Consider the following 25,036-nt stretch of genomic DNA (forward strand, 5'->3'; position numbering starts at 1 on the left):
TTTATTGTTCTAAGTAAGGGGATCTTTAATGTAATGTTTTTCAATTCATCAATAATATCAAATTTAGGCATGATTTTTGGCACATCTTGTTTTTCAAAAATCAATCTCTCAGGAAATGGCGTTGTCATAGAAGTTTGAAGCTTCTCTAGTGAAGGAACAATTTGTTTCATTGTTGTTTTCATTTTTTCTTGTAAAGGGACCATTTTTGTTTTTTCTCTTTTATTTACAATTATTTCAGGTTGTTCTCCAATTATCATTGTAGATTTTGGTTTTACATCTTTACCAGATCGCAAATTAATATCTTGTGATTCTACAAGACTATATGTTATTGTTACAACAAATTCCTATAATTTCATTGGATTTTCCTATAATTGTACAAAAAATTCCTGTAATTTTACTAGTTCTTCTTGTAATTGTACAAAAAAATCCTGTAATTTTATTGGAGATATAAGAGATGTAGGGAATGATTCAGATTCAACATTATAAATAGGTTTTTCTATCTTATCATTTGGATTTTCAACTAGTTGAGAAGGAATATGTGTAGGTCGTGGGGGTGGCTCATTGGATGAAAGTTCTGATTGTTGAGGTTGGGTTAATTGAGGTTGTTGTGAAGGATGTAGTTGTTGTGGTATTTGTGGCATTTGGGGATATGACTGATATGCTTTTTGGTGACATGGATGCTGAGGTTATTGATATGATTGTTTTTAGTATGGAGCTTGAAATTGTGGATGATAAGGATGAGGATGTATATTTCCATAAGGGAATACCCTACATGTCTATTGATAGGGTTGATTATGTGCTTGTTGTGGAGGCCATTCTTGACATGGCATTGGTGAATTCCATGTACTCTGAGGAGCATTATATTAAATAATACTTTGCTGATTAGGATCTTGATACATACTTGTTACACGTGGTTGCCATGGTCTCCAAGGTGCAATATTGTAAATTTATTCTAAATTTCCGAAGTCTCCTTGGTAAGTTTACTTTAACTCATGTAGGGTTGGACATTCCTCAGTTGTGTGTAAATTTGCACGAATTAAACAAACTTGAATATTATCAAGAGGACATTCTCTTAATGGATATTTTTTTTGACATTTAGTGCAAAATATAGATAAGACAGATTCTTGCTCTTATTTATTTTTCCTAATCTTCAAATAATATATTTGAGAAGTAAGAGTATCTAAAAGATTAGTATTAAAACCCTTTGGTAAGTTTCCTAATTATACCATATTGATACCTCTAGTGGCTAATTTAGTAACTTTAGAAAGTGGATTTCTTATACTCATACCAATTTTAGCTTTTCCTCTTGAATATTTCTTGCATAAATCACTCATTCTATCAAATGAAAGATGTAAACTATAACCAACACCCATTGGACTAATTATATCTATATATTAATCATGGATTCCTTTTAGAAATATAGTATGAATTGTGTCAGGACTCAAATCATGTTGCTTAGATTTCTGCAAATTATATAAAAATATTTCTAAATAATCTTCTAAGATTTCATCTTCTTGTTGCATCATTCTGAAAATATCCTCCTAAGAATATCTTGGTCTGCAATAGGGTTGATATTTCTTAATAAAATCCTTTTTCATATCATCCCAATATGCAATAGTACCCTCACCTAAACCCATGAACCAACATAGAGTAGCTCCTTTCAATGTTGCAAGAAATAATCACATTTTTTGTGCATCAGTGTTATAAGAATAACTGCGACATAAAATATCAAATTCAAATAGAAAGGATTCAGGGTCTTCAGTGATCCTACCATAAAATGTTGAAAGCACGGATGGTGGAATGTTCTTCATTCGAATTTCAGTGCCTGGAATGTCCACAATAGGAAAAAAATGTTGTTTCCCTATCATTATCGTCTGGTGGTGGTCCATTTCCTCCATTTCCATTTCCTCACCCTCCTCCACCAATTCTATGTCCATCAAGGTGACCTCCTATATTACATCCGCTTTCCTCTTCTCTCATGTTTTTGTTCCAAAATACAGTATAGATTGTATTCCACTTTGTAGGGGGAGAACCAACCCATGGTTCTAATTGAATCTTTGATGTATCACTTATATAACTTTATCTTTTAGTGCTTCTCTTGAACTTTTATATTTTCTTTCTTCTTTTGCAATCACATGAGTATATGGGGGAAAAATATCCCAATTAATTGGAATTCTATGTCTACAAATTCCAGATGGTCTAATAAAATTTCTTCTACTATCTCTTAAAATATACATATAATATTAGCTCAATTTTATTTGTAGAACACACTATGGTGGCGGCATAGGTTTTTACCTCTCGTCTTATATTCCTACTCCCCCATAATAAAAAAATTCATATTGTAGGATTTAAATAAAGAGAATTTTAATTTTTTTATCTTTTCAGAAAACAAATTAAACTCCTAGGCAACAATTTATTATACCTCCCCGAAAATGATGCCAAAAGGTCAAGTCATAAAGTGGGATAAATAAATTAACATTTATTTTTTCCATCCGACTAGGTGAACTTCAAGGTTAAATGCAATGTGTGTAAACTAATTCTTAATATTTTCCTATCAAAATCTATCACAAAGCATATATAGGTAGATCCCAAAGTTGATTCACCTTATACTGATTTCTAGATTCTTAAATTGAATTTTGACTTGTTGACACAAAGTTAAAAATTCAACAAGATATATCACACTTTCTCATGAGATAATCCATCTGAATTAATTGTTCATCAAAATCAATTAAGATTGGTCTGAAAATAAATTTAAATATAATTAGTGTTTTGAGTTTCAAAAGAAAATTATGATTAAAATCACTTATTTTTTTTATTCTAAAACACAACTCAATTGATAAAAATATAATTAATTAAATGATTCAAAGAATCCATATTTAAAGAGAATTCAAATAAAATTACTCAAAGACACAAAATATGTAATTACAACAAATAAGTAGAATCTTGCGTAATTACGGGATCACTATAGGAAATCCTGTAATTACTACAGAAAATCATGTGTGATTACAAGATCACTATAGGAAATTAAATAGTTATTATGGGAATTCCTATTGTGATTACAAGATCACTACAAGAATTCTTAGCACGCAGCTATAGGAAAATCTAATATATGATTACAAGAACAGTAAGTAAGTACAGGAAAACTGAATATATTGTTTATCACATACATATCATGAATTTTAAATAAAATTCACACCAAACCATGTCAAAGTTTAAAAACATATCGCAAAAATATAAGAAGCACATAGCAAGGGGCCCTCGTGGTAAGCGATGCTATGAAAATTATGAATAGTTACTACAAAACTATATCATAATTCTGCTCTTATATTACTGGAAACAAAAAAATTCGATACAAAAGAGTGTATAAGGTTTTTTATTCTCTTCCTCTCTAACCCCTCTATGTATCATCTATCTACTTTTATACAAAGTATAATGACTTAATAGAGCTACCCAAAATTAGGGTCAATTTGATATTTTTATGCTAAAAACAACTTAACACAATAACTCCAAATCTATAATGCGTATTCTGCTTTTAGAATTTGTTGGAGAAAATGATGGCAGTCCCACGATATTCTGCTCAATTTTGATGATTTGATACACCTTTCCTTCACTTAGATAAGTCTTCTAGTATAAAAATACTTCCCGTAGATGTGGAACAAATTTGGTGGCTTAACTCCTGTATTAACAAATTTTGTACCTTTCATCCTTATTAGTAACAAGATAACCTTTTTATAAACATTTAAAGATTTAAAATAAAAGAATAATATTGCAAATGATTTTTACCTTTAACTCATCCTTTAAATGCCAAAAATTAGTAAAATGGTGTGAGATGAAGGTTTAGATGAAGGTATAATATAAAAAATGGGATGGTCATGGATATGGAAATTAAATCCCATTGTAGTTGATGGGAGCATCGAGAAGCACAGGGCCAAATTTGTGGCCTATTATCCTATTCAACAACCCCCATTTTGATATATTATAAATTTCATATGAAATTTATTATATTAAAATAAGGACTGTTCAATTTTAGAAAAAACTTATAATCAAAGTTTAATAGTTAGGCTTTTTAATTAAAACCCAAGTATTAAACCTTGCTTATCCCAAAAAAAGAGATAAATAGACCCCAGAACCAAGACTTATTCTTAGGCTTTAAAAACCTTAAGTAATAAATAATATAGGTTATTTGATTTAAAAAACAAAAAAAATTAGCGTTTTTGATCCCCTAAGGTTGAAATCCTCACAAACTTCGACACTCCTCTATACCCTGCATCGCAATTAATAAAAGTTCTTAAAAGGAAAAGACTTCCCTGCCATTATCCATTGCGATTACGATTAGCCCAGACCCGATGGGATTCAACACCACAATTCATACATAATCTTTCATCGTGACTATCAAAATAAGCCATAGGACTGAAGTCTAATACCTTAAATAATTGCGATATGTGATTAAGCTCGGACTCGACGAGATTATAAAATCCATTCCATAAATCCCCTTGCATAAGGAGCTGTCCAAAAGTCCATGCCCCACTGCACAATGCCGATTGTGATATGCGATATGACCTGACTCGCGAGGATTATACAATGCAATTAAATTAAATATCGCATCCACAATCACAGAGTTCTAAGAGTCATGTCTCATTTGAATTGTGATTTGATATCCTTCCTCATCCTGGTTGCGATATGATGTTAGATCCACGTCATCCTCCACATCAGCTCCCACGTCACCCGCCATGTCATTTTCCATGTCACCCGACATGTCACATCATGACATCATTTGTGACATCATCACCACGTCACCCCAGGACCCTGCAATCGTAAGTTTCAAAGGGACACGAAATATAAAAAGTCCTTCACCTCAGCTGATTTACGATTGTGATACCTAGACCTGACGGGATTATTTACCCCAACTCATAAATCCCTCGCATCCGTGCAATCTCAAGAATCATAGTTTCAATCCTTCCTAGATGATTTCAATTTGTGATAAGCCCCAAACACGATAATAATTACATGTCAATTCATAAAAATCATGTGTTTGCGACTATCGCAAAAGCCACAAAACTTAAGCGATCCCTCCTCTGCCCATTTTGCTTGTAATTTGGTCTTATTCAGATTTTCGTCTATTTCATTAAGGATTCTCCTTGCTTGAAATATGACAATAATTCAACTCCTGGCCTAAAATTCTAATCTGATTGCAATTGTTTTATGATCTACCCCAAACTCTAACTTCCGATTGCGATAGACCGTAAAGTCCACCTCCTCACTCTGCATTCATCTCCATGATGTTTGTTTGGGATTTACTCCACTCTACGTATCTCCTAATTTCCTATAAAACATTATTTGTTTCAAATAAAATCTACTTATCATCTCATTTGTGTTTATCTTATCCATTGATGTTTGCTGTGTTCAGGTTCATGATAGAGGAAGACAACTATGATGATAAGTGGCAGATTAGTTCAAACAGATGGACAAACATCCAAAGAATTCGATAGAACAAACGAAGCTAATGAAGACAACAAGTCACTTTCAGAAAATTCTACCAAAATATTGTTTTCCTTTAAGCATTGTTAAATGGATTTGTTTAAATGCCCTTAGTGCTCTGCATAATAGATTCATTTGCTTTCGGCTATTTAAGCTTACTTGTTGTATGAAATAAATGTCCAGAATTTTATGAAGAAAGGCTGACGAAAGCTCGCACTATTCGATGTTCACACTTTTCTCAATAGAATGGCTGGAACATTGTTTTAGGAATTTTCATAAAGAATTTTTTAAAGTTGCAGTACTATACTCCTGCAAACATCTTTGTGAGAAAGACTAAACTGTTGTTATTTCTTTTATGAGTTGAGCAATGTGCATTTGGTATTTCTATCTTTGTGCCTTTGTTTGTTCATAAATAAATAATGAATTTATCTTTTCAGGTTGCTTATTAGATGGCATTTCTACTCTTCTTTGCAATTCATGAATTCTTGAAGGCACTATTGTATAAAGGATTTAGAGTTGTAGGATAGAGAAGAAAACTCAGATCTAAAGGATTATTGAGGATTTTTCTTTTGCACTCTGAATTATTTTTTGATGGACAGAGTTTGTACTATTACAACTCTAGTTTTAAAGAAGAAGTTTAAACATTGTCAAATACTGTTGGAGACCAGAGCTTGAGAAATGCATTTAATAAATTGGTATTTTTAATACTATTGTTTTAAATACTAGTTTCATTTTATAATGGCAGGAATGTGTCATTTTATTCATATTTGTGCACTATTGTCGGTATGAGTAATTTGTCTCAATCATATGTTATTATTTATCTCTGCCCTTATGTTTTGAATTATATTATTTAAGTAACTATTTCCTCATAAATTTCTTTTAATATCGATTCAAAAAATAATGATATGTTGTGAACTATTTCCTCATATTCTTGTTTAATTATTCGAATTGTTGATTTAACAATCAATATCATTTTGTGAACTACTTCCTAAATGTTATCGGTTATTTATTTCAATTAAGAGGTCTTTGAACATAATATGTTTTGGTATTCATAATGTCAGTTAATTGAACTATTTCGTTAGCTTGATATTCATTATAAGACAAACATATTTAAATCCCAAATCATTTAAATATCTTGCTCTCGATTGGGTTAGATCTATATCTGCCTAATTGAGATAGGATTAGGATTTAGTTCCTTTTTCTTGCATTTTAGAATTAGTTTGCATTTAGATTAATTCTACATTTCTAGAAGTCCTCTTTTGAGGAAAAACTTTAGATTGGTTTGGTTGTTCCACAAAAACAACTTAAGGATCATTCTTCTTGTCTGATCAGCTCGAAGAATTGATCTTATGGCCCTAGCTATTAGCAATTGGAGATATATTTAAATCTAAAAACGGTTGGGAAAAGGTAACTGGACCTAGTTGAACTAGTTTGAGCCACTATTCAAAATGGAAAAGGAGTTGTTTTAAGTTCCAGACCAGGTGGTTATCCCCAATGTTGTGGCAACGATTTTCGAGGCCTCAACATGACCAGAGGATTTTCTTAGATAGAGGGAATGGACTATGATGAAACTTTTGCACCAGTTACAAGATATTCCTCAATAAAATCCATTATAGCATTGTCTACATAGATGCGTTGAAAATCCACTAGATGGATGTGAAGATTGCCTTTCTCGACAATGTTCTTGTGGAGGAAATTTACATAGAGAAACCAGAAGGATTTGAGACATTTGATTGAGATTTGCATGTGTGCAGACTCAAGAGAGAATCGTATGGTCTCAAACAGGCACCTCGAGCATGGTACACTTAGATTGACAGTTATCTCAGTGGATTGGGCTTCACTAAAAATGAAGCAGATGTGAACCTCTATCACATTTTGGTAGAAGGTAAGTTGTTTATTCTTCTTTTGTATGTTAATTATTTAATATTGATAGGTGACGATCAGTTGATCCTCTCTTGCAAATAGGATATTGCAAGGGAATTTTGGATGAAATACATGGGCCTCGTGCATTACTCAAGTTGGAAGTATGGCAAGGTGATGGTGAATTATTTGTGTCTCAGGGGAAGTATGCCTATGAAATACTTCAGAGCTTTCACATCAATAGTTGTAAGCCCATGGACACACCTCTAGCTACAAACTGGATGAAGGAGAATGCCACTTCAGGTGAAGAGGTTTATGCTACCATTTATAGGAAGCTTGTAGGGTTTTTTATTTTCTTGTGAACAAAAGACCCGACATGTGCTATGCAGTAAACCATCTGAGTCAAGATATGGTGAGGCCTACCAATCTATATTGGAAGGCAACAAATCATGTGTTACAGTACCTCAGAAGCACTACCGTGTATGGATTATGGTATAGGAGGACAGAGGGAGTGAAGCTTCAAGGCTTCACTGATGCATATTGGGTGGGAAGTCCAACAAATAGAACTAGTAGAAAATGAGAAATTAGTGACTAGGTGACTAAAAAAGTTAGTCACCACAACTTTTCCAAGTGAAATACTAACAAAAATGAACAATTTTAAGTGACCAAACTAAAAACAACTAACATAAATGACTAATTTAGTCACGGGTTAAAATATACGACTAACTAATAATTAATACAACTAAAAATGACTAATGTGAATGACTAATGTAAACTAAACTATGACTAACTTCTAATAAGGTATTTTTGAGCTACCTACAACTACTTGAAGTTTATTAATAACATTATTCCCCAAAAATAATGGGCTACCTAGGACTATTTGAGTTTATTAATAACATTATTCATAGAATTAGATATATTTTCCATCTCTTTAAGGGTTAGTTAATATAAAACTTATATTCTCTTCCCTCTTTATATGAACATACTTGCTTAGAAAGATCTTTTATACTCTCATGTGATAAATCCTAAAAAAACAAATCAAAATAATTTTCTTTTTATAGTTTTTATTAATACCTCAAACTAAAATCATCATTATTTAGACCCCTCTATGCGAAGAAAACTCCAAAATGATCACTCCCTAAAACCATATATGTGAAGAAACCTCCAAAATTATCACTCTCTAGACCCCTCTATGTGAGGAAACCTCCTACTCAATAGTGGCAACATAAACAATTGACAAAATGTTAAAATCTAATATTGTGCTACTCTAAAATCGACCCATTAAATTTAATTTCCCACTACTCAATTGAAAAATTAAATCTAATCATTTAATTTCCCTCCTTCCCAGCTACTCTTCTTCCTTACCATGTTGGGAGAGGGATCAAAGCCAATAACACTGAGTAGCTACGGGATTTTACTGTAAATAAGCTCTATTTCATACTAGGCTTCCGAGCATACTTAGTATTGCAGTCTTCCATTGCAGTCCCTTCCTGGTTTGTAGCTGAGTTGCGTCCTCCATAATACTTATACAATTTTGGTGATGTTGAATGTTTCCCAGGTTTGTAGTTGATTTGTGTCCTCCATAATACTTATACAATTATGGAGATGTTCAATGTTTCCCAAGTCAAGAGCGTATCACGAGAAAACAAGAAATAACCTCCCAACTAGATCCTCTGCCTGTAAGTAGCAATATGAACCTTCTCTTTTTCAATTTATTGTAGTTGGGATGATACAATTATGTAGATGTTGAATGCTGCCTAGGTCAAAAGCGTATCACGAGAAAACAAGAAATAACCTCCCAACCAGATCCTCTGCCTGTAAGTAGCAATACGACCCTCCTCTTTTTCAATTTATTGTAGCTAGAACGATACAATTATGGGGATGTTGAATGTTGGCCAGTTCAAGAGTGTATCATAAGAAAACAAGAAATAACCTCCCAACTAGATCCTCTGCCTGTAAGTAGCAATAAGACCCTCTTCTTCTTCAATTTATTGCAGCTGGGAGTATTTAACATAGAGTAGGTGCCATTGTTTCTTGATATCTCTGGTGGCTTATGAATTTCGTTATCTCTACAATCATCGGGTTCACCTCCAAAACTCCTAATCCATATAGTATTCTCCCTCTTGATGACCTTTTTGCATTGCTAATTTTCCCTACTCTTGGATTTCTATTGGTATTAACTCTCAAAGGGACTACAGGAATCACCATTATTGAAGAAACAGGAAAAAAAAATTACATGAACCTGTTCTAAATGGTAGTACTCTAAATCTTGGAACTTAAAAAGACTAATAACCCATTATTCTACAACATGTATTATGTCAAGGGCTACATGGTGATGGATGAATCGTATATTGAAAAAAGGTTACAGAAATGCTTTGCAATTGACAGATGTTCCTACACTGGCACCTGGTGATAGCGCTGAAAATATGTTTGAACTTTTTAAATCAAACTGGGCTAACGACATAGTGGAACACCAACACCCTGTACACCTTACATTGCTTCAATTCTTTTGGCCAAATCTTGCACTTATTACATCCCTAGCCATTGAAAAACTACGTGTGATGTATATTGGCCCAGTTTTGATACAAAAAATTGTTGATTTTACATTTGGAGACCAGAGATTTCCTTATGAAGGCTCTATCCTTGTATTGATACTATTTTTAGCAAAATCCATTGAGGTTCTTTGTTCCCATCAGTATAACTTTCAATGTCAGAAGTTGGGCATGCTGATAAGGTCTGCTTTGATCACAACTTTATAGAGAAACGGTTTAAGATTGTCAAGATTCACTAGGCAAGCTCATGTTGTTGGACAGATTTTAAATTACATGGTTGTGGATGCTCAATAGCTTTTAGATACGATGTTGCAGCTTCATTGCATCTAGATGATGCCTCTACAAGTTGGGGTTGCTTTATCAATCATTTTTGGGGTTTTTAGCATTTGTATGTTGTCTAGTTTTGTTTACATGGCACTGATGATGGGCATTGTAGATTGGGGATCCAAGAGAAATAGGAGATATCAGTTCCAATTAATGAAAATGTGTGATCTTCATACAACTAATGAGTTTTTGAATTATATGAGGGTTATCAAACTTCAAGCATGGGAAGACCATTTCCAAACACATGTAGAGTCTTTTATGAATTTTGAATATGAATGGATATGCAAAAATATGTATTCTATTTCAATGAATATAGTTAATCTATGGAGAATGCCTTCACTTGTTTTAGTAGTGACATTCACTACATGGAGCACACCTTCACTTGTTTCAGTAGTGACATTCACTACATGCATTTTTGTAGGAGCAAAACTTATAGCAGGCAAGGTGTTCACTGCAACATCTATTTTCAAAATTCTTCAAGAACCCATTAGGTACTTCCCTCAAACTTTAATATCTATCTCACAAGCAATGGCGTCCTTGGATAGACTTGACAGGTATATGACCAGCAAGGATCTTGATCCTGAGGCAGTCGAAAGGTTACTACCAGGTAAAGAGATTGCTGTTGTAGTTGAAAATAGTACTTTCTTTTGGGATGAAGAGGAATCCAAATCCACTCTTGAGAATATCAACCTTGATGTTTGAAGTGGATCTTTGGTGGAAATTTTTGGCACAGTTGGATCTGTGAAGTCCTTTTCACTATCATCCATTCTTGGGAGATGCCAAAACTTTCTGGCATGGTATAACTACTATCCTGGGAGATGCCAAAACTCTCTGGCATGGTATAACTACTATCTCTACTATCATATTTACTTGCATCTCCATCTTCCTCTTTTAGTCTTCCACTACATTAAAATATGTATTTATAAATTGATAGATTTATCAAGATAATTGTTACAAAATTTGTTATATTTTCATATTCAAACTCAGGCCAATAGAGAAAACAAGCCAAATGACTTACTAGAAAATCAAACTCGCTTCTTGGATGGTACAAAATTTCCATTCTTTTAAGAAAAAAATTAGCCTAGTTTGCCTGAGTTTTTCCCATGTTTGATCTGATCACTTACTCTCTGGTCTCACCCAAGTTTTCACGTAGCCAAGTTTTGTAAATATAAGAGCCAAAACATGGGAAAGATCCTCCTGCCAGAGAAATGTGAGATTGCAATAGGTACAAACCAAGGACAAACGTATATTGAAAACAAGAAACTTGTACCCATTGTAAGTTTTGATATCAAAGGACTCATATGTCTAGTTGTTCTTAGTACGATAAACTTAATTTATTGTAAGATAACCAGATGAAAGAAACGGTAGTCAAAAGTAACAGAAACAATAGTTGACTTGAAAACTATCACTTCAGAGGTATAATAGACTTGTTTGTTTTTAATTAATGATTCATTGATTCATCAAACATGATTTGTTCTCTTAGATTTCTTTCCCTCATTAAAACTAAATAGGTCTATTATATTGAACTCTAGTTCTCACCAATTTTGTTAGAAATTACTTAGATCTAGGATCTCTGTCTCTCTGATAGAAATAAACTAATTTGACTAGAGATGCAACTTTTGCAATGAAAGCCCTTACTACTTGTATGGAAGTTTTAAAATTGACTTTACATTTTGTTTGTGCACAATTTCAACTAATTTTTCATCTCTTCTCAGTAATCTTTTCCTTTTACCACCTCCTTTTCCTAACTAAAACTTTATTTTAGTGTACCTCTTACCTTGCAGTTCCATAGCTGATTTTCTTCCTTTTTGAACTCACAGTTGATGATGGTTTCTTCTCTCTTGTTTTGTGACTTTCTTTCTTTACATTTATTTTTATTCCAATCAAAGTTGTCTTCCAAGTTCACTTCAGTATATGATGGGGGTTTTCCTCAATCCTTCACTTTCTTAGGTTCGCTTACATAACCCTTTCTCCTTTTTCCCTTCTCCTTGCATCTCAAAACCCTTCTTTCCTTTAGCAGTTAGGTTATGGAGAGGGAAATAGTAGGTCTATATTCCATATTCATGGAAAGTATGTCACTAAAGGGTAACCTTTTCATAATCTAAAACCTATTTCTAGGTAAAAACATTGAATTTCAGAGGAAGCTCTATATGAAGATCCAGTTCCAAAAATAATAGTACAAGACATGTGATCAACTATGGGAGGATGCATTGTTCGGTACTTTCTTATAAAATTTCCAATACTCTTCAAGGTTGATTCATACTAAAATTGTGTTAACAAATTAAGGAGTCAAACTCAAAATTACTTAGTTTCAAATTTTTCTATGAAAAGATTGAAATTTGAAATTTGTATGCCATGGTTTCAACCGAGGTTTTCCTTCCACAATTAACATGGCCCGACTTTCAGAAAAACTAGTTTATTTTCTTGTAACTCAAAAATCAGAATAGAGAAACCCCTACCATAGTATTGTATATTCATAGAGCCAATATTTTTAAACACCAATCCAAAATAGTATTGAAATGAATTGACCAATGCAAAAAGTCGAGAGCTCTGGACAACTAGAAGATTCTAAACTTGCATATCTGATATGTGCACAAAAGACAACAATGAGAGAGCACTCACATAACAAGAAAATACAAGAGAAGGATTCTCGAAACTATACACATTGTACCAATGTAGTTTGACTCATCCAAGACTCTTCTGTTGAGTCTTGTGGAGTCTTCTCTAGCCCCTGCACTCATTAAAAACTCACCAACAAACTCACCACTTTCTATACTCACCATAAAATTGCCATACTCATTGAGACTCGCCATATTTTTAGACACTAAATTTATTGTATTTTGAGGTTCATTTGTATTTCTTGAGTCTTTCCCAAGTCACTGAGTCATGTCAAGTCATTGAGTTTAATTGAGTCCTAGGCTAGTTGAGCCTTTGTCAAGTTTGGGTGTGACAACATTACATTGTTGTTAGGGTTCCACAACTACCTTAACTTCCATAGTTAGTGGAATCAATTGTTTATATTGACAACCATCTTTATTAAATAAGGCTCTACACAATAATATAGTGTGAAATCAATAAATGTAAGTGAACTTGTTAAAGAAGGTCCATTAGTTAGTGGTTGAGGCCTTATTAATGGAAGTCTATTAGGTGGTTACAATTTTTCGTCAATTAGAAACTATATATATAGTAGTAGAAGATATCTAATGGGTGATCAAGTGAATATTGTAGTATTTGGAGCTCCTCATGTTGGAGATTCCCCCTAGAAAAAGGCAAGTGAACATTGCATTTAGTTTGGAATATCAATAAAGGATTGCTTAAAGTGTTATTTTCCAATTTTAGTTCTATTATTTGCTTTTCACAGTTGTATTTCTTCCTGCATTTATATTATGCCATTTTTTCTCTAAACAATCTTTTTCAACTGACAATAAACACCACAAATACAAGTTTTCTCAAAGCACTTTCACATGCCAACACATGTTCCAATTTTAGAAAAACGTTATTTAGGTTAGAGATGTGTTTCAACATCTTTAAATAACACAAATATCTATCATTCAATGGGCAAGCCTCTAATTGTGGAAGAATACATGTAGAAAATAATAGAGGCATCACTTTGTTGAACACCTTTGTAACATCTTGTTGGCACCCCTTTGAGTAGCACTTTATCAAATAACACTTACATATGGAATTATCTTCCATGTTCCTTCAGGTATATCAAAACACCCCTAGATACACTTGAAACCAACCTTACATAACCCTATTAGTCATCCTACTGCAATGAGTACATGGAGAATAACACTCGGGAGATAACTCTCACATATTAGGGAATTGGATAGTATGACTAAGGGTATAATATATCGCCATTAGTTGGTGCCATGAAAGATTTGGTTGAGTACTATTGATGGAAACCATAGGTATATTAAGAGAAATAGAACTTGACGCTCCTCTATCCTTAGGACCCTACAAATCCTAGCATATTCCTCTGAACCATAGCTTTTGCAACACAGGTAACAAAGTTCCTACACATTTCGTAGTATCAAAAGTTTTGGAATTTCATCATTGCAGTAATACTCCCCTCAAATTCAAAAAATATGTCTAGGTCCTACCAATACTGTTACAGGAGAACTAGCTCAAAAAAATCCTTATGCAACATTGATTGTTGTGGTGTCACTTTACCGTAACTAATTTTTCATTTTTTGTGGACCAACTCATACCATTACTTGTGGCCCTCTCAACAAATTTCTTTTGGTACAGTCATTATGTTGCGCTAAAATTTGGCTAACCCCTTTGATGGACCCAATGGCCCCATGAAAAACACCTGTAGCATGCTAGCCATGAGGAAGTATAGAAAATAGTTGAGTCTTTCGCCTAGTCAATTAGAAAAATGGAAACCAATATGTGTTCCCTCACGTTTCACATATCCCTCATTTTCAAACCAATGTCCCTTTTTCAGAAGCTTTTCCATACAATGGTAGTTTATTATTTCTCTATTGGTTGCTTTGAAACCTTTGAGCATGTAGGAATTGCCATTCTCTCGAAAACTCATGTAGAATTCCAAGAAATCCATGGTGATAGGTCCTAGTGTTCTTACCCATTCATCACCCAAAGAAATATCACAGCCACCCATTTCAATGGCAAACATGTGGCTTCCTTGTGAGGGAAGACATACTAGTTTCCATTTTGCTAATTTAGGGAACAATTCCTTGTAAGCAAGGAGGAAGAGGTGAGAATAATACTAGGTGACAAGAGGCAAGTGGGAATGTATCACAATGTATTTGTAAACATCTAATTGTAACTCTCGTGTTTAGGAGACAAATAACCACCAATGACCCCATTGATTTCTCCATCAATTACTCCATTAATTGACTTCATTATATTTTGGATTTTATGTACTACAATATATCTGCATTTGTGGCATTCCTCGATGCCATAATTATTTGGCATTAGATTAAATTCTTCTAATTTGAAATTCTACTTAAATCCTTTAAGTTTCTTTCCTTACATTTGGTAGAAAGTATCTACTTGTATCTAGGTTCAGATGCTTCTTGGATCAATCACATATCTAGGCATGATATATTTTTAATTTCCTAGCACTAGTTGCATCCGGATATGTGGAGGGGATGGATGCATACAAGGCTAGCAGATTTATTCGATAATCTGAGCATCTAGCTAGTCATCACATGTGCACCACCGAAGTGCACCATATTTTGAATCATCTCAGATTCTTTGGAATCACCATGGATTATGTTAGCAAACATTCTCATTCCTTTGTTGATTTTTAGCAATGAAGTCTGCAGTGATCATGGAGGTGCCTTCCCTCCTGTCTATAGTATATGTTTCTAGATAATTGTTGTTCAGTATGATGTGTTTGTTTGATTATTGGAAATGTGCTATGCCCTGACATAAAAAATGTCAATTTCTTGGTGCTGCACCTGCAGGTATGCCCCAATATTCATCTCCATACCCTCCTATGGTGCGTCCCACTTTTCCTCCACGTCCACTAGGAACAATGCATGTGATTCCCCTTCCACAATCTCCAATTCTAGGGGTTTGTGCATTGCCCCCAATTTTGAAGTTTCCTCCAGCAACAGGTTCAGATCCTGTTTAAAAGGGTGCCATACCACTTATACCTCCCACTGAGAAACCATAAACAATAGTGCACATTTGCATTCCTATTGAACTACAATTATCACCATGGGCTTGTAGTGCCCATTAATGCATTGCACCTCTATTTTGAATTAGAGGGGAGGTAAAATTATTTTCAATTTATCTTCATTTATTTTGAAAAGTTGGTTATGATAGCTTTCTAGATAGTGAAGGATGAAGTAGGTCTTATGGAGATTGGTTACATATAGGCCTTGTCAGGATACTAGGAATTGGTATTGCAATAATGAGCATACAGTACATAACCAATGTCACTGATGTTAACTGGATTGGGAAATTCTATATTGACATTATTCAGATACATGTTCAAATTTGGATTTGACACACAATAAACTAAGTTAAAAGTGGCCATAAGATGGAAGATACCAAATGTTACATTGTCAATGATAAGTAGTGTCATATCCATTGACACACATGGATGTGTCCCCACACAGAGGGGATGCATTTTGTGAATAAATACCATAATGAAAATGCTGGGGACATCTTGTGTGCATTCTAGAAGTACCGTGTATGCTGGATAGATTAGGGAAGCAACTGGGTGTGTTGTAATTCCAATTATTGGCACCCCCTGCAAATGGGGATGTCCTGTAGTTCCTTGTCAGTTGGGTATTCTTGGACATTTTTGTTGCTAGGGCTTGGGGCTTTGTTGGAAGTGAATCAAAGGGAAAAAAGCATGGACTTTGAAAGGAAATTATAGCATGGGATTTCATTTCCTCAGTTAAATTGGTATGAACTTTGCAAGGAATCCCCTGCCAACTTTCCCATTTATTCCATGAAGCTTCTCATAGTTTTGTTTGCTAACGATTCTAAATATGTTTCTACTCAGTTGACAATTATTGTTAGTCCTTATGTATTCTAAACTATTTGTTATTATTTTTGGTTGTGTGAAAGATTTCACCAATAGTAAAAAAAATAGTACAACAACCCATATCACATTCCTCATATGGCTTAACAGCAAATTATAAGTGATGTGTTCTACTAAAAGAAAAAGGACATAGGAAGCTTCTATCATTCTGTTTCTCCTCGAGAGAGAGGTAAGACTGGCTCACATTATGCCAATATACTTTCATCAATTTCCATCATATATGATTGAAGAAGGCCTCTTCAAACCTGTTATGTGTTTTTTCGATGCATCACCTTTGAAACAAACATCCATGGACTTATTCTCTTTTGGACCCTGACTTAGCCATTCCCACATATTTTCTTTATTAGCATCGGGAATTAAGGAGACATGATAACCTAGATTGATGATATATTACTTGAATTGACATTTTCTCCCCAACTTAATAAATCTTCCTGCTCCTAAGCTTGATAGTAGCTTTAGATAGATGGATTATGTAGATCTCTTACCCTTGTTGTTGTTTTCTACCCAAGCCTAACTCCTCCCCATATAACCACCTTATGTCCCATTTTTTACCGTTGGAGTATCATTGTAACCCTTGTTTATAATAAATATTTTCAACTTTGAAGGTTTTTGACTAGGTCTAAAGATATCTTGAAATCTTGGCTCAGGCTAATCCGGCGATCCATACCCACTTCAACAAGTACCACACCCAATATTGTAGTTAAGAAAATCCCCTACAAGGCTGGTTTAGACCATGGCTCTAGAAAAAATGAACCTCCCACATAGGGTTTCTCTAGGCTCCTAATCCAATTTAAATTACTGCTTGGGAAATGTATTTATATAGAGTTATATTTTTTATAAGCTCCTTCTAGAGCCCTTACTGGTTTGGTAGCTAGGCATAGGTTCCTCTGGTGACTTATGCAGACATTTACACACCAAAGTTATCCACTTGACTCCCGTGTTGAGGTTGATTATGTGTGTACGAAGGATTTATATGAACATGTTAGAGGATCTTGTGGAGGGAAACTCACTTCTCTTACTTGCTGAAGTTTTACATAGGTGAAAACAAATTATAGGGTTGTTTTGCCCAATATAGAAGGTGAACTTGCTAGTTGTACCCATACATCCATCCTCTCAGTCAATGGTTGGGGTTGTTTCTATTATTTTCTATGAAGCTGAATGACAAGGACAAGTTCATTGAGGTCACGACACACAAAAACACATTAAAATCAGTTCCTAAGTGCACACAAAACTAAGTTAATCATTGTGTTGGATAGGTATTGGTGTTGGACTGATTAAAATTGGAAGGGGATTAAGGGTCAACATCCTAGCATAACTCTAGGTGCATGTGGAAGTTGATTATTGCATCTTCAGCCACTGAAAATTAGTTCAGACTTAGATAAAAGGTCAAAATGCTCTCTTGCTATCCAATGAATGAAAAGTTTCTTATTTGATGTGTTCAATCTATTTAGATTGGTGTCATTTGCTACCAGTAGCATTAGACTGTAATTCACTCTTATTATTTGAACTGTAAGTTCATGAATCACATAGACAAATTCAGTTAAGTGACAAATTTGGAGGAATAAGTTGTCAAGATACATGGATGAATTCTGGGCATGCTTAGTATTCATAGATCAAGGCCACCCTTGCAAACTATGTCATTGAAGGTGAGCTCGAGCATTTGCCATGTGATGTGAAGTTAAGACATGGTCTGCTTGTAGTTTAGTCAATGTTGCTTAATGCTGACCATATAGATGCATGATTGCCTAGAATTATTATGCTGCCAGAACTTAATATTTAGCCTAGGTTTCATATTTTATACTAGATTTTATATCAGCCAAGTATGGTTGTCATAAGTCTAAGAAAACTCACTTATAGTCTTATATATCTTGTGAATTGGGACTGTAACACCTTGGATTTGGGTTAGAGCAGTAAGAAGAGGCTTTGGAGAGAAGGAATACATAATGAGATACATCCCTCCTGAAAGTTGGACAAGAGCCAAAAACTGCTATTAATATCAATCAATCAAGAAGAGTGATCATGAGCATTGTATGAATGGAAATTGGATGAAATACATTGATATGGAGTCCTTGAATATATTCTCAATTGTTTCCATGTCCGATCATCAATTCTAAGAAACGCTAGTAGCTGATACTAGCAACTGACTTGACAACTTCCCAAAAATTGCGTTAGTGGATTTGAAAGTTATGTTCAGGGCTTTTACAAATTTTTTGAATGATGGAGGGAGACCATCTAAATTACAACCTTTCCTTCTTCATGTACTTGTCTTCTTACAGCCAATATTTGATCCCTGATGCCTTTCAACTTCATGAAATGTTATGAAATTGACTCTCCTTCCTTCATTTGCATTGAAAAATACATGCTTTCAAGGAAAAACTCATCTCTATTTCTTAATGTCAAGCCAAGCTTCATTTAGAGCCTCTTCCCCACTACCCTGGATGTTAGGAGCATTGGCATTCCTTGCTATTGTGCCCCCCCAAGATGATATTGCCAAGTGTTCTCGTCCCCAGACTCTCCCCAAAGCATATAATCTGCTAGTGCATTGGTCCTTTCACAATTATGGATGGCTCTAATTAGGATCCTCTATTGGGGGCTTGGACCCCCTCATTCATCATTGACAATGATTTTTAGCTCCAGTAGGCCTGGACATCCACTTTTCTGTTCAAAACCGAGACTTACTAGTTTCTAGTGTCTCTCTTGCACTTGCACTTTATTTTATATCTTTTCTTAGGCAGACATTTAACTTCTAGCTAGACACTTGTTTCTTTATATTTTCCTTCTTTCAATAACATTCTAGGAGTTTATTTCACACTCTGACTTTGCACTTATACTAGATTTACCATTTTAGTCCCATTGACCTACTTTTGTGGTCTTTGTTGGACATTAGTAAAATCATCTTATCTTATCTACCTTTATCTGGTAGTCCATGCATTTCCCGTGGACACCTTCATATTATGCATGCAACTTCCCCATCCTACTCTTGTGGAATTATTGTCTGTCACTAAGATTTTTATCAATATCACTGCTTATTTGTTACTGTAGTCATATCCATCTTGTTCAATGGCTACTTGGTTTGACTGTATTTGAAATTGATCAATATCATCTTGTTCCCATACCACCTTCTAGGTTGCCTTTCTCAGTGGACACATGAATGGGAAAACAGGGATCATCTGTTGTTTCCATTTGGTGAAATTATGCCCATTAAATTTATGATCGGGCTTCAACATAAACTTCAAGAGCGTTGTCATTTTTTCCATGAAAGAAATAACTACGAGGCTCTGATATAGTAAAAATATACTTCAAATGGATATATAAATACATCAACCTCCAAACTGTTCTATCACCTAAACTTTGTTATGTTGGCACATCCCAAAGAATTTTAATTTTCTTCTATACCAAAAAATAAAAATTTATGGGATCTTTATCTCTAAACTCAAAATTTTGTCCTGCCCACTGTAAATGATTGCCTTGATTTTCATACTCATAATTTCTTCATTCCTATGATCATAATTTTTCAATTTCAACACATAATGTTTTGGTTTGTGCCTATCTTGGGGTCTTCCCATGCTTGTTGTGCACATGTGGTCTTTTACATCCTCTATTTATTGTGTTCCCATAAGGTATTCCAGTAGTAAATCATGTGCTTTCACGACTTTCATGGCCTGGTCATGGCCTAAGGATGTGCACTTATCATGCATTGTTTTGTGTAACACCCCTCCCTTGCGTACTACATTACTGTAAACCTAATCTATGTTAAAGATAGATATGATATCCTCCCCTCTGTGTTAAAGGTTGTAGACCTAAACTGAGGAAAGCTAGGTTCGATACTCTCCTTTGTGGGTTAAATAATTCTACACCTAAGATGGGGAAAACTAGGTGATATGTAATATGAAAAGCAAATATATTATTAAATAAATTAATAAAATAAATCACTTGCAGGGTGGAGCACCAAGAGAGAGGAGATGCTTGCCAAATCCCATGAGGAATGGGATAGATATGAATCTTTCATGATAAACTTCTAGATGTGATTCTCGATAAGTTTGGATGGATTGGATATCCATCGGATGGATGGGAGATAAAGATCCATCGCACATAAAATCTTTGCAGGAGATAAAGGCAAGCTTTTATGTGTAAAAATGTCATGGGAGATAAAGACAAGCTTTTCTAGATAAGACCTAGGCAAATGGAAAAATCCATAAAGCGGGACACCTCTAATCATAAATAAATCATGAAAGAGGGTATTAAATACCTAGTGCATAGATCAATGGAGACGGTTGATCCTTGTCAAGATCTCAGGCTCGGGGGGAATAAGAGGTGATTCATGGCTGGGTGGTGGTGCTCATCCCTCCAAGTGAGGTTTTAGTTGGTCTCAGATGCGTGGAATGTTTAGTATGCCAATTATTACACACACTCTCTCTCATTAGGTGCATGTGATTATGTGAATATTTTATTAAGTTTCTTCGCTATGGGAATGTTGCATGAATTACTTATGCTTATGTGTTAATAAATTTAATGGTACTTTCCTCTATTTTGATGAGATTCACTAACATGATGTGGGTTTTATTATAGTCCTTACTTACTATGAGTTAAATCATTTAGCTGAGATAAGTTGATGGTTGATTTCTTATCTCTTATAGTTGGAATGGGTAAATCATTCAGCTCGAGAGCTTAAAAGTTGTGTTGAATAATAATATAGTATTGGTTATGCCCGTGTGAGCTATATCAATAATCTTCTTCATAAGCATATTAGATGTAATATCCCAAAGTAATATCTTATGCTCTCACTTTGGTACTGGATGGGGAATTGTGTAGATATTCTCACATGTGCATGTTAGACAAGACAAAAGTAGCTTTACATGCCCATGTTAGTAGAAGTTGATACAAGAAAAGGTTCTTTCATTGATGCATGAAGACATTAAAGATGTGATTTCACACCCAGGGTATATGATTCCACCTTGATCTTTCATCGTAGTTATGATTCTTGGTTCACTAAATTTGTGGCGGCTGAGAATTCTTAACTGTAACTAAGATAAAAATTTAAAATTATGGGGTCTAAAGGCTATTTTTCCTAGGTAGGCTAAAGAGGTTCGTTACAAATGGTATCAGAGCCTAGGCTCAAACACTGAGGCCTATGGACCAATTCACCTACTGCAACATTTTTATTAACGAGATTTAGTCTATAATTCATAAGCTAAAGTTTAAACCTAGACCATGATTCCTTGGCGTTAAAGGAAATTAGGATTCTTTTAGAATGAATCCAAATACTAACATGGTCATTGAGGGGTCAATAATATAAACTTCACCTATGTATAATATTATTTACATAACAATGATATTAATTGTTTAAATTGGGGTATGAGGGTTGTATTAAAATTTTAGTAAATAAATGAGGAAGTTTTGACCTTTGTATCCAATATATATAAACCAGTTACATTTAATGAGGAGTTTCTATCCATTAAGTTGTATACCGAAACATGAATTCTTGAAAGACCTCGTGGGTAAAAAATTTGGATCAATTCAACCAATTTTACCATAAATGGATATCAAAGTTCTTGCGAGAGGAATGAATATCTTATGCAGAGATCCACTCCTAACACCGATCAATAGCATCGAACAAGGGTATGCTGAGATAAAATTTGCGATGAAGGAATTAATCTTCTGTTCAAAATACATATATATGCAACAGATGATGTCTTCTCATCGCACACCTGGGAGACTCGGCTGTCAAACCAGACCGAGGGGATAGAACATGGTTCTGTCGATTTAAGAAAGAATATGGTTAATTATCGCTCCTCCCTTGTGATGGGCACATGATGCGTTGGTCGTATTGCTTTCATTCCTCGTGCACTGCTCAAGAAAGCAACATTTTCCTTTATGGTTATGATTAGAGTTCTTCCAATAGAATGCATGCCGGATTGGGGGTGGTTCTAGACCCATGATTTATGGGTAAAAAAAGAAAAATCATGGTCCAATGGGACTTGTTTATATGTAACCATAGTTATGGCACTAGAGTCCAAAAGCCAAAATTACTTTTCAGATGGAATCACCGCCTTTCTGCTTGCCATTCATTCCGTTATGTATATGGGCTCAGGATATATTCAACCTTATCCCCGGCTTGGGAAACAGACCTCATCCAATGATCGAGAGAGGTACAAAATTCTTTAAGCCGACTTTCCGCTTACGGATGTAAAAATGTATCCATGATCGCACTGGTAAAAGCAGCCATACATACTGGAAGTCATAGAAAAAGGGCCGCAACGCTGTGGGTGCTTGCTTTGTCACCAATTTGGGGTAGGTGAGGTAGGAAAAGCTAGGACTCAATTGCTTTCCTATTGTTTACGATGGGATAAAGACGTTGGATAATGATTATCCACCCCATTAGTCGGATTAGTTTACCTATCTTATCCCTATGAAAACATTGACGAGTTTTGGATAGAGTTACAGACGCTCAGCCTTATCCATGCAATGATTTAGAAGAAAAAAATCCTGGAGATAATGTTTATCTAAACTTTTAACTACGTGCTCCATTCCTGGGTGCACAAGAAATACTCATAGACAGCGTGGGTAAGTATTATTTATGTCGGTTGATTTGGTTATGTTTCAATAAGTTTGATAGTATGTTAAAAACTCTTTTCAAAATAGTTTTTTTTTAACTGCAAGCACCTATAGTGGTAAATTGGCATCTGTAATCTCGGTGCACCAGAAAAGAAGTAAAAAAAAAAAAAAAAAAACTGAAAACACTACTGCAATTTTATCAGAAGTATGGGTTGACGGTATAACCGTGCTTTTAGGGTGATGATAAAGAAACAACAGTCGTTGGCCATCTTTCGAGTATTTTATCACAAGTTGGAGGCACGCGATTTGGCAACAAATCCAACAATATTTTTTCCCTCGAAGAATTAAGAAAAATCCAAAGAAAATGATAAGGGTTATGAGAGGGATCATAGAAAAGCAGAAACGGTGTTTCCTTGATTGATTAGAAGAATCTGTCTGCTGGGTGAGGAAAATAGGTTGAGAGGATTATTATCCTCATCATCGTTTTCATTCAAATCCATAAAATTTTATATTTTCCCAAAAACATTAATGGTATGCTGCTTTTATCCTCACGCGTTGGATAGAAAGCAGTAATTTCTTTTGCAATTAGAAAATTGCAGAATGTACGCCTGTTTGAGTGTTCTAGGCCATGTTTTATGGTTAAAACAACAGTGGATCGAATTGTGTTTTTATATGATTTTCTACAAATTAAGTTGTGGATAAGTTTCATGTGGGTCTATTTTGAAAACGAGTAATGACTCAGACTCTAGAATTGAGGTATTGTGGATTAGGGTTCACGATAGTGAATCAGATTGTCTACTATTTGTAATGTTCTGCATATTGAGTTCTAGAATTTGAAGCTTGGTGTATTAGGTTTATTTGTAGTGTATCAGATTCTGTTTCCTTATGAATTTCTGCAAATTGATCTCATGAGATTATCATTACTCCGTTCAATTGATATTGCTCTGTTGAAAACAACTGGGAAAATTCATTGCAGTCTTGCAGTCTGAATAGTTATGATTGTTGATAATGTGTATTCCGATTTTCTTTTATCCTCCCATACTCATAAATACGGGAGCAAACACAGACGTCAAAGACAGTTTGGTTGGAAGTTTCAGTTGTTCTCCAAGTTTGTGGAGAGGTAGCGCAGTGGAGAGTAGCGTAGTAGCCGGATGTGCTCACAACTGGATGAGATAAAACCAAACATAAATTAACTAAAACGATAGAGGTAAGAAGGTTTAGTTACTAATATTGTTTTATATATATATATATATGAGAAGCGTTGTGAAAATTCACCGCAATTAGTTAAACGCAACATCTTAAACTCATTAGCCCCAAATTCTGTTAAATATGGTTATTTGTAATCAAGAATAATTCAGTCTTACTAGAGCCATTGTTATTAATAATTATAGATTATTAACATTAATGTGCATATTATTCCACAGTATTTTAAAAATTTATAAATTTTATGCAGAAGGTTTCGATATTGGAAATGCTCTTGTATAATGATTCATTACTAAAAGTCATGTTTCAAGATAGGTTTTGCATTTCCACCGGTTAAAAAAAAATTGCTAGAGGAAGATCTGCTGATTTAAATAAGTATGTATTCTGAGCGGTGTTTGATTGTGGTCCAAAGTCAACGCTTTTGTATGTTTATTCAACAAAAATGTGGAGTTTCATGCACTCTCTCCATTTATATACATATTTGTAGATTTCATCCAAGTTCTACATCTCTTTTAAGCTCTGTCTATCATAAGAAACA

Source organism: Pinus tabuliformis, chromosome 4_2 (genome assembly GCF_031772625.1).
Source record: "Pinus tabuliformis cultivar Carrire ecotype Pingquan chromosome 4_2, CPIR1, whole genome shotgun sequence".
Taxonomy (NCBI): domain Eukaryota; kingdom Viridiplantae; phylum Streptophyta; class Pinopsida; order Pinales; family Pinaceae; genus Pinus; species Pinus tabuliformis.